We start from the raw sequence: 10302 nt of genomic DNA, 5'->3' as shown, positions 1-10302 counted from the left end.
TATATATATACAAAAAAAGCATCTGAGCATCAGTATTCACTTGGCAGCTGAACGCAGCCATGCTCTCAATGAAGTACCACATATAATTTCGTTTAGATGTAAAAAAAAACAAAAGGTATACATAATCAGTGTCTTGCTACCTTCTAATGGATACAGAGAGTAAATGAATTGAAAGGGAAGTTATGCACACAGCAGCTGGGGCCAGTAGGTATACTGTAACAATCACTTATACTAAATGGATGGACTGTACTTATATAGTGTTCCACTTAAAGCACTTTCTTAATATAAGCCTCATAGAACACTTCATACCAGTTCTTTGTTCTTATGCCTAAACACTGGGAAGAAACTCAGGGTTCAGTATTTTGCCCAAGAATTCAAAGATGCCGACTGTGGGAGGCTGGGATTCAACCACCAACCTTCCAATGGAGTTTTTCCAAAAGAAAAACTGAAAATAGCAATAATGATAATGCATTGACTATATTTGATATAGTGTGAAAATTTAAATATTTCTATTTTCATAATAATTTAATGTTTATATCTAAAATGTGTAAGCTGGTGGAGATTTATCTAAATGCATTTGTTTCCCAGATAAACAGTAGTAGATGTTAATTTCTAGTTTGATCTTAATGTTCCCTTTTCTTATTCTTGCAATGTCTAGAAAACCCACATGGATACACAGTATTTGTTTTATTGTAACAATATAATTGTGCTACAGTGGGATTTAGTTGATTGCTATTTAGCTTAGCATTGAAGGGTTTTGTTGAGAGCATCTCTGCAAACTAACAGGCAGTGTACCAAAGGACAATGACCCATGAGAAATTCATCTGTGACTCGTATTTTTTAAGAGCAGAAACAAAGCATGGACATGAAACATCTATTCAGAGCACATATTTAGCACAGCCAGAGGCTGAAATGTGCCCAGCCTTCAGCTGAGCTCCTACGTGTAGTTTCCAATGCCAAATTTACAAAGCCAAAGGCGTGCAGACCTCCAAAAAATGATCACTTTTTAACTCCTGTGGTCACAATTAGAGAATCTGCCTCAGCTTTTTATTCACACACAGCTGCAAAGCTGTTACACCTTGCACAATAACCGAATTGTAATGATCAAAAGCATGTTATTGCAATCAGAGATTCCTGCGCCAACTAATTCAGACCTGTTAAATGTCACCATAAAAAGTTACGACACAATGTGTGCAAGATAACACAGTGTAACTACACTGATTCAATATTTGGCTGGGTTTTCCCATTTTAAACACCCCAACTCCTACCAAAGACCCATTTTACTTGTCACTGTGTTCACAAACCATTATGAGGTCTTTTCCACTGGTTTCAGAGTGGGATGGGGGAGGGGCACGGGGGATGCAGTTTCACCAGGTGGGCTCTGCTAAATAGCCGCTGCTCACTTAAGCACTTATTACTTAAATCTAGCTACACAGACAGTGTTACATCTATGTCCATTTTTGAGAGCAGGGCTCTGTGGTGTAAATTAGCCTTTTTACATGTAGTGTTTTTATATTATTTTTTCCAGAACTGGTCACAGGATGATCAACTCACTTTCTATGTCATACACTTTTACTAGGATCAATTCTGATCTTTTAGATACCTTTGATTAAGAGGTTAACGCATAGATTTAAATAAGTCTTTTACATTGTTTTATATCATTTGACATCATATTTTGAATAATTCAAGGAAAAACTCACTGGTGGTTGAACTGACGGCAGATTTGCATGCATGCATACAGCATGATAGGAAGTGTCTAATCTTTGTGCATAATCTGTAAGCAAAGGATGAGTCCAAGCATTTTTTTTTGTTTGTTCGTTTTTTGCTTTCATTTATTTAAAGTTTGTGTTTTCTCAAGTCTATTTTCTGTAAGATGAGTTCTGAAGGACCTTCTTGATGGCACAGTGGATGTTGGTCAGAAACACTTCATTTCCCTTCTTGCTGAGGTGAACTCCATCCGGTACAAACATGGTGTCGTCATAATATCTCAGGGAGGGATGTTCAATGATTAAACCTCCAAAGGAATGAACTGCTTTTCTCATGACTGAGTTTGCAGTTTTCCTTGATGTACTTTGGATTTCCGTACCTCCACACTTGGCGTTCGTTGATGCAGGAATTTATGATTATCATGGAGGGGAACTTTGCATGCAGTTCAATCAGTTCTTTCCGCCGGCATGTGAAGTGAAGTGGTGATATTGTTGGACAACCCTTTCCTGTGTGAACACTATTTGAACCCTGGTGTCTTTCCATTGGTGGTCTCCATTTCTCTTACTCTCTTTCAAGTCAAACCTATTATACCCTGAGTCCTGCAATGTGATACATAAGTCTTCAACACTTTTGCCAGTGTGTTTGAAGTGTCATTACACAGTAAACTGATGTTGGTTTATGTTGTAGAGGGCAGAGACAAATGAGTCACGCATGATCATTTATCAAATAAAAACAAATTGTGGCCTGCATACTTTATACATTGTGGCACCTACACAGATATGCACAGATAAGAAATAAGTTAACGTAAAAACCAAATTAAAGTACTTTAGGTGTTGAGCCATTTACATTGTGCCTGAACAGTTTCACTGAGCCTTCACAGTGATTTTAATGTGGAGTGATGGATCACCATTTCTCCTAAAGAAAGGTGGAAAAGGGTGTTGTTTCCTTCAGTGTTGATTTAACAGAAATATGATAACATAAATAATAGAAAGTAACAGAAATACTCTGACAATTGTACAGTAGCTGGAAGTGTGATTGATGTTCAGGCGGAGAAGTGCAGTGGATGTTTTTGTGGAGAGGTTTGTATGTGAATAAGATCAGAGAGGTAGTGATCGACTTCAGTAGAAGAAGGGCAACTGCAGGGCGCATGGCTATCCTGGGACAGGATGTTGTCTTGGTGGAAGAGTACAAGTTGTGAACTGATAGACCAACACAGAGGATGTGTGCATAAAGTGAAGAAAGTTGAGATGCACCAAAATGATGGAGTTTTCTGTTGCTCAGCTACGATGAGCCTAGTGTGCATTACTGTGGTCTGCTGGAGGAAGCAGCATTAGAGCTGGTGATACTCTGACAGACTGAATAAAGAAAGGCTGGCTCTGTAAACAGCTGCAAACTTGAAGCTGTAATGGAGAGGAGGTCACTGAACACACTGTTGGATAATCCTGACCACCCTGTGCATCACAGGACAGACACCGGAGGACCTTCTCTAACAGACTGGTACAGATACAGGAAACCTTTCATGCTGTTAAATCTTTATAACATAATACATCTGTTTGACAGATCCGGCAGAGATTTTATTGTCATTTATAATTCAGTCTGGCTTTGCTTATTTAGAAATTTTTCATTTGTTTAGTCTTGACTTATTGGTTAACTTAATAGCTTAACCTGTCTTCATTTAGCTTGTCTTTCATTGCATGGCCAACATTCATTTCAACAACTAAATAAAAAAATGCAGAATCTGGAAATATCTCCACTATCTTTTCTGTGAAAGCCACAACATTTGTGACTATTCCCATTTTGTGGTTTGGTGGGTGTCAAATAAATATATATTTAAAATATAACATGACTAACATAAAACTGGATGTATTCTGCAACTGACTGTTTCATTTCTACACTGTACAGAAGAGTGTAGAAATTACCTGTAACATTTACCTGTAACATAAGTGCATGCCATGTTGAATTAAAAATCATCTCTCTGTTATTGTTAATGTGCTTCAGGTTAAGTAATTGACCCAAATATGGAGAGAGTCCCCTGAACGATGGCCAATCACAGTTGACCTAAAGATAAACAGATTAAAGCTCATTATTTTTGCACAAGGCTATTTCTTAACAACCATTAAGCAGCCTAATTAATGAGAAATAGAGTTCCTAACATGCTCTAATATTCCAAAATTTCAAGATTCTCTACTCTTACTTTACATCAAAAAAGTGTTATACAACAGATTACTTTAATTCCTTGGTCAGAGTGTCGTGTATTGTGTATCATCACTGGCAGTCTCATCTATACTGTATATCTGTATATACTGCACATACTGTTTGTCTCTTTTTTATTTCTATGTGGTTGCATTTTTTTAACATGTTCAAAATAAAGATTCAGTTCAAATTCAAATATAGTAACCAGTTATCCATCAATTGTAACAATTTATTCTTAGCACTCTGCACGATTGCACATACATGTTGTTATTGTGCGTGTCATGATACTATTGTCCGTACTGTCTGTTTGTCTATTCTGTTTACATTGAGAGGAAAAAACATAACTCGCTGCCCAATTCCTTGTATGCGAACACATCCTTGGCCAATAACGCTGATTCTCACTTTGATTCTGAATATGTATTTACTAAGTATAACCTCATGTCATGGTACTGGTTGTATGCACGATCCCTTCTTCATATGATACAATCCTCCACTCACCACTTTTCAGTGTGCATTTTGGCAGAAATGAATCAAGATGTCTGTGTTTGTGACTGCGTGTGTTTCTGCATCTGTGTCAATGAATTTGAGTTGGTTGTGTGTCGCTTTCAGCCTCTGATGACCTTTGCGTGTTGCTGCTGTGAGCAGAGTGACCCGGCTGTACTCATTAAAACCAATGGAACGGATCATTCCCCGCTAATTGTTTTCCACTGACAAATGGCTCCTCTGACTCCCGAAGACTGCTGCAGGGACCCTGCCTGCCTAAAGCATACTCACTTCACTAATGAGAAATGCCTGTCTGCAAGTATTTGTGTGTGTTTGTGTGTGTGCGTGTGTGCGAGAGAGAGAGTGAGAGAGTGAGAGGCAATGTAAACGTATGTCTGTAAATGCACAAAAGTGTGCATTTGTGTATACGATATTCGTCGTGCCTGTCTCCCTCGCTGTGCACTGCCATGTGTAAAGCCGGAAACACTGCTACATTAGGCTCAGCATAAGCCATTAAGGCATTTTTCTCTTGTCAGTCACCCTAACACCGAGATATTATTAACAAGTAAAGTCTTGTATCTAACTGCTTAAAAAGTCAAGATTTACAGTCAGACATGTTTCATGCAAGGTGTGGATGGCAATCATTTTAGTACAGCAAAGGTAATTTTTCCCTTATTTACACCGTAGGTAAAACATTTTCACCATGGCAGCATTACCAAAACCAGCCAGTCTTTCTGCTATCACATGGTATTTTTAATTTGTTTCAGTAAATATACAAACCATCAACTGTGTGCAACACATTCACGTAAGCTAAAGGTAAACTCAAGGACAAAAGATAACTGGCACTTAGAATACAGGAATTTGTTTTTATTTATAATCTTAATGGCAGGACCAAAATTGGTACCAAATACTATTTTGAAAGAAAAAAATCTTTCCTGACAAGGTTTGTTTAGCTACAGCGCTGTGCCACAAAGTGACAGTGTTAAGGTTTAAAAGAAGGGCGCAGGAGGGGTTCTATAAGGCCACACCTGGTGCTGCTATTACAGCACACACACACACCTTTATTTCTCTCTGTTGTCCCTTTCTCTGGTTCCACCTGTTCCATGGTCCACTGGATGACTGTGAATCCTATTAGGGGACACCCTTCAGCACCCCAGCCCCTCCCCAGCTTCACTACCTGGCACTAATCCATCAGAGGGGCAGTCAGGCTGTGCGCCACCCCTCCACCACCCATCCCTGATTCCTGCCAGTGCCCAGTGCTGCAGCAGAAGCCCCAGCTGGGGGACCGCCAAAGCTTGGTCGTTATCAGATGACGGATAGCTTCATATCAGGTGGGTAAAGTGCGCTAGCATTGGAGAGGGCCATCTGGCTGATGATTTGGGGGAAGTTGGGAAGTCGAGTCTGCAAGTGAGGTATAGCAAGGCAGGTGATGATGATAGATGGGGCTGAGAGCATAACCGCCAATCACGGTGTTCTTTGGTAGCCATACATGTGTAGATGAAACAGTTTTAATACTAAGACCATGCAGGCATGAATAGTAGCACTGTAGTACTATTTATATTGTGTACAAATTTGTTCTTTCTTCTCTCCTTTCATTGCACTGACTGCTGCTGTCATGCAGTGTCAACATTTCCGAAGTTTGATGAATGTAAGCACAGCAGAAGTGTTATTTAGTAAGACAGTACAAGAATAGGAAGTGTGATGAGGACACTGACACATCAGCTGCTGATGAAGGCCTTATTGCTTCAGCTTTAGCATCAGTCTTGGATAGTCATCTTCTATGATGATTAAAAATACATTAAAAAGATATTTATTCACAAATATCATTGCTAGGCTCTGTTCTGACTGTACTCAAAATCTTTGCGGTTGTCCACACTGATATCTGCAAAATGGATTTGCATGTCCAGATGCACCAAGTCTGTGTGGGTTGCTGTATTAATGATATAGAGATCAGTGAAAACAGCTATAGTGGTAAAACGGTTTTCCAGAGGTCCTTCCATCATTTCCTCTACAGAAGCTGCTGTTCTCCGTGCTGTTCCTCCACACTGCTGCTAGCAGCAGCTTTGATTCTTCTAAGCACTTTATGGTTTTGTTGTGTATTACATTTCAGGTGGTTTTCAGTCTTTTTTTTTTTCCACAAAAAAAAAATTTGAATGACTGCAGATTTGTGATGTTGTAACTGCTGGTGTGTCCAACAGCCAATGAGGTAACCATAAAAGCAGCTTAAGAATTACAGGGGTCAGCGTTCAGAGATGTAAAAATGCATGTATAGCATTTTTAGAAATTACTTTTATGTAACTGAAAACTATGAGTACGCTGTTATCTTTTGTATAATTTAGCTCTGCATGTCCATTAACTATTAATGCATATTTTTTTGAGTTATGGTGCCCATAAAATTTTAAGGATAGGTATCTAGGTTTTTTTTGGCTATACAAGAGAACTTTTCATATGAGATGTGTTGTAAAGTTGTCATTGAGCGCATTTGCAGTTGTTAAAACACGGTCCTGTCCTGGCAAATTAATCCACTCCATCATCCCAAGAGTAAAATCCAGTCTAAACTTTCAGAGGTTTTGCTCGCTTAAAAAAAAAAGCAGACATTCTGTCAGACCCACTGATGAGGAAAGCAACAGAACATTTCTCGCATCTTGTCTCTAGTCTTAGCTGTCAAGTCTTCTTTTTTCTTTCTACAACCAGAGGGAACACAGAAGTGACAAGAAAAGGAGGAGATAGATGCAAAGACAGAGAACGTGTGGTGGCAAACAAGCAGGGAGATGTAATCTTTTCACATGCTCAGATCAAGTGCACTTGGAAAACAATAGAAACTCAAAGGATTGTTAGCCCAGGCAGAAGTGTGTATCTGCCATTTTGGGCACTGATGCACACAAAGACAATACAGTGATGCTAGCAGGATAACTAAAGGCAATTTAAAGTCCAATAGGCACTCACCAATTAAGACTTAAAAACTGAGCACACACATACACAAAATTTCAACCAATTATCACTTCGGAACAAAGCAGACTTCAGCCTACTCAGTGTGATCTGTGTCAACCATCAAACAAATTCCAGAAGGGGGAAAAAACATCTACTGACACAGGAGCAGGAGAGGCACTCTTCATGCTTCCTTCTCGTCTATTGTGTCTATGTGCACTGTCTTGGTTGACTCCAAGGGAGTTGAGGGCTAGGAGGCTAATAGGCTGGTGGCAAGCAACTTATAGGCATCTGGGGTTCTGGTTAGCGGGTAGTTGGCTAATGTGATGACTCAGGAGTTAGACCAGGCAGAAAACTAGTCAACCGCAGTAAAGTAGTTTTTAAGAATCTCTCATTTCCAGCCTTTACCACAGCTGACTAGTGTCCTGCCTGCCCTAACTCCTGAGTCATCACATCAGATTGTGACCAAGTCTGCAAGGCTTACATAGATTCTCAGATAAGGCTTGAAGGATGTTTCCTGCAAAGTACTGTGGGAGCAGTTTCTTTGTACTCCATCCCAGAGGCCCCTTTACAATCACCATAAATAAACCCAAGGGCACATGACAACTCAAAAAAGTCTTTAAATAATGATTCTGCTCAGTCCACAACTGGCCACAATATACCGATACACTGTCACACACTGTGTGAGACGTCCCTGCGTTTTTATCTTTTTGCTACTATCCATTTCTTCCTTAGAGATAAAGATTGTCCTTTAATATAGCATGACACAATGATGTGTCAGTATCTGCTGTGTGATTTGAAAGTTACTGCCTTGAATGTCTGCATGCTGTCAGGATATTTAAACAGTCTCCCATAGAAGTTAGATGCACTCATTTACAGTCGCATGAAAGAAAGTGGGGTTGTCAGTTTTCGCCTACTTAATTCTTCTCCTTGCTATGAGCCAGAAGGCGGGTAGAATTCCATAATACCCAAGTGAGTGTGTAAGATGCCTCTCTAGACAGCGTACCTGCATAAGATGCTGCACTGCAGCTGATATACCATTATGCAGCTCTCTCTTTATTCCTCCCTCTCACAATGCACTTCCATCTCTATCAAAGGAGAGATCGGATTTTGTTTGTTGGTTAAATTTAATTTAGCGTTTTCCAGTTACATTTTCAGTTGCAAAATAATGTGCATGCCATGTCATATCTAAGTATTTGAATGTTTTGCTAAAGAAAAAATAACTCTGTGTGTGTTGATAAAAATGTGAGCAGCATCTAAATGATGGAATGAAGGAGTCATGCAATATGTCAGTAATATTTCAGGTTAAGCAAAATATCCCCAAATATTTTAGATATTAATTTTGAGGCAGTTAACAAAACGCCTGACTCTTTTAATGTGCACATTCCAACCAATTAAACTCGCGAGGGCATTCAACAAAAGCCATGTTCTTTTTTTCCTTGACAAGTTTGCACTCCCTGCCTCCATCAATGCCACAAATTCATCAAATATTCACACGATGCTGAATCACTTGAGGACAACTCTAAAAGTTACTGTTACCTTGGACGTGACTCTACAACAGAATTTACTTGCTCGCGAACCCATTATTTCTCCTGTAAAAGAATTGTTCACGACAATCCAATCTGCAGAGGAATTTTGCTATTCATAAAAGAACACAAATTAAATCTCTCTTAGTCTCCCAGTCTGATCGATGTTGTGTGAGTGATTACAGTACAAGTGTTGTGCAAAACTGGACTGGAGTCTGTTTGCATGTGTTGTTAACAACACAAGAAACTATATTGATCATTTCACTTACTTTGGATTACATTTGATGAACACATTGACATAGATTTGTAGGTTTAAAGTTAAGGACTGTAGTTTACATTATATAAACCATGGCTACAGCTTTTAAATGCACACAAGTCGTAATGCTAATTATTGCTATTGTCAAACCAATGATCAATGTTAGGTAAAAATGTTGGAAGGCTGTATGAATTTTAACTGAAACTACACGAGAAGAAAACTGACCAACATTATACTGAGCTGATTATCTCAAGATTCACTGTCAGTCCAAGACTGACTTGACAGCAAACCTCCGATATCTGTCCATTTTATGCTCCTTATCAGGTCTCCAGATCATGAGGGTAGCAATTTAATCAGAGATACCCAGAAGTCACTCTCCCCGGACACCTCCTCCAGCTTTTCTAGTGGGACACTGAGGTATTTCCAACCTATTATTATCTCTCCTGAGCTTCCTGGGTAACCCCAGGACATCCTTCTAGTTGAACATGCCCAAAACATCTCACCTATAGGAGAAAGCCACCTCCGCTGACTGCTTTTAGTGTGAAGAGGTAGCAGCTCTACTCCAGGTGCTTCCCAGATGATGGAGGTCCTCACGCTATCTCTAAGGGACAGCCCAGATATTCTTCAGAGAAAGCTCATTCCTCATGTGTCCATCTAGTACAGGTGCTACACCAATCCATTTGTCATTCTACTGCGCTGTAGTTCTCCCTCCATCAAGAAATAGCCCCAAAATACTTGAACTCCCTCAGTTGGAGCAGCAACTCATTCTCAACCTGCAGCGGGCACAACACCCTTTCCCAATTGAATGTGGCATGTTGTATAGAGCACTTTGAGTACTCCGGGAGAGTAGAGCACGCTACATAAGAATCTGTCCATTTGCCGTTCACCCCACCTGTCAGACTGAGTTCGTCCTGTTATTTAAATGGAAAATGAAGCTGAAAGATAACTGTTTCTGACTCAGTAGAGAATTGTGCAGGGTGCATCATAGAGGCAAAACATGACGCAACAGAATCAAATAAAACAGAGAATGCTGTGGAATAGCAGCTCCACTGGAAACTACCCAGACGTGCATGTGAAGATGCCCTTGATGGGGAGATTGTTGAATTTTAAAGGGCCCCTTTACCAGAGCCTTTGCTTACCTGGACCTGAGTGGATGTTTTGTGTTTTGTGCGTATTATTGATATTTACATATATGTGTGTGTGTGTGTG

Source organism: Pundamilia nyererei, unplaced genomic scaffold, assembly GCF_000239375.1.
Source record: "Pundamilia nyererei isolate P.nyererei 1_Seehausen unplaced genomic scaffold, PunNye1.0 scaffold00028, whole genome shotgun sequence".
Taxonomy (NCBI): Eukaryota; Metazoa; Chordata; class Actinopteri; order Cichliformes; family Cichlidae; genus Pundamilia; species Pundamilia nyererei.
This window is presented reverse-complemented; position numbering follows the sequence as displayed.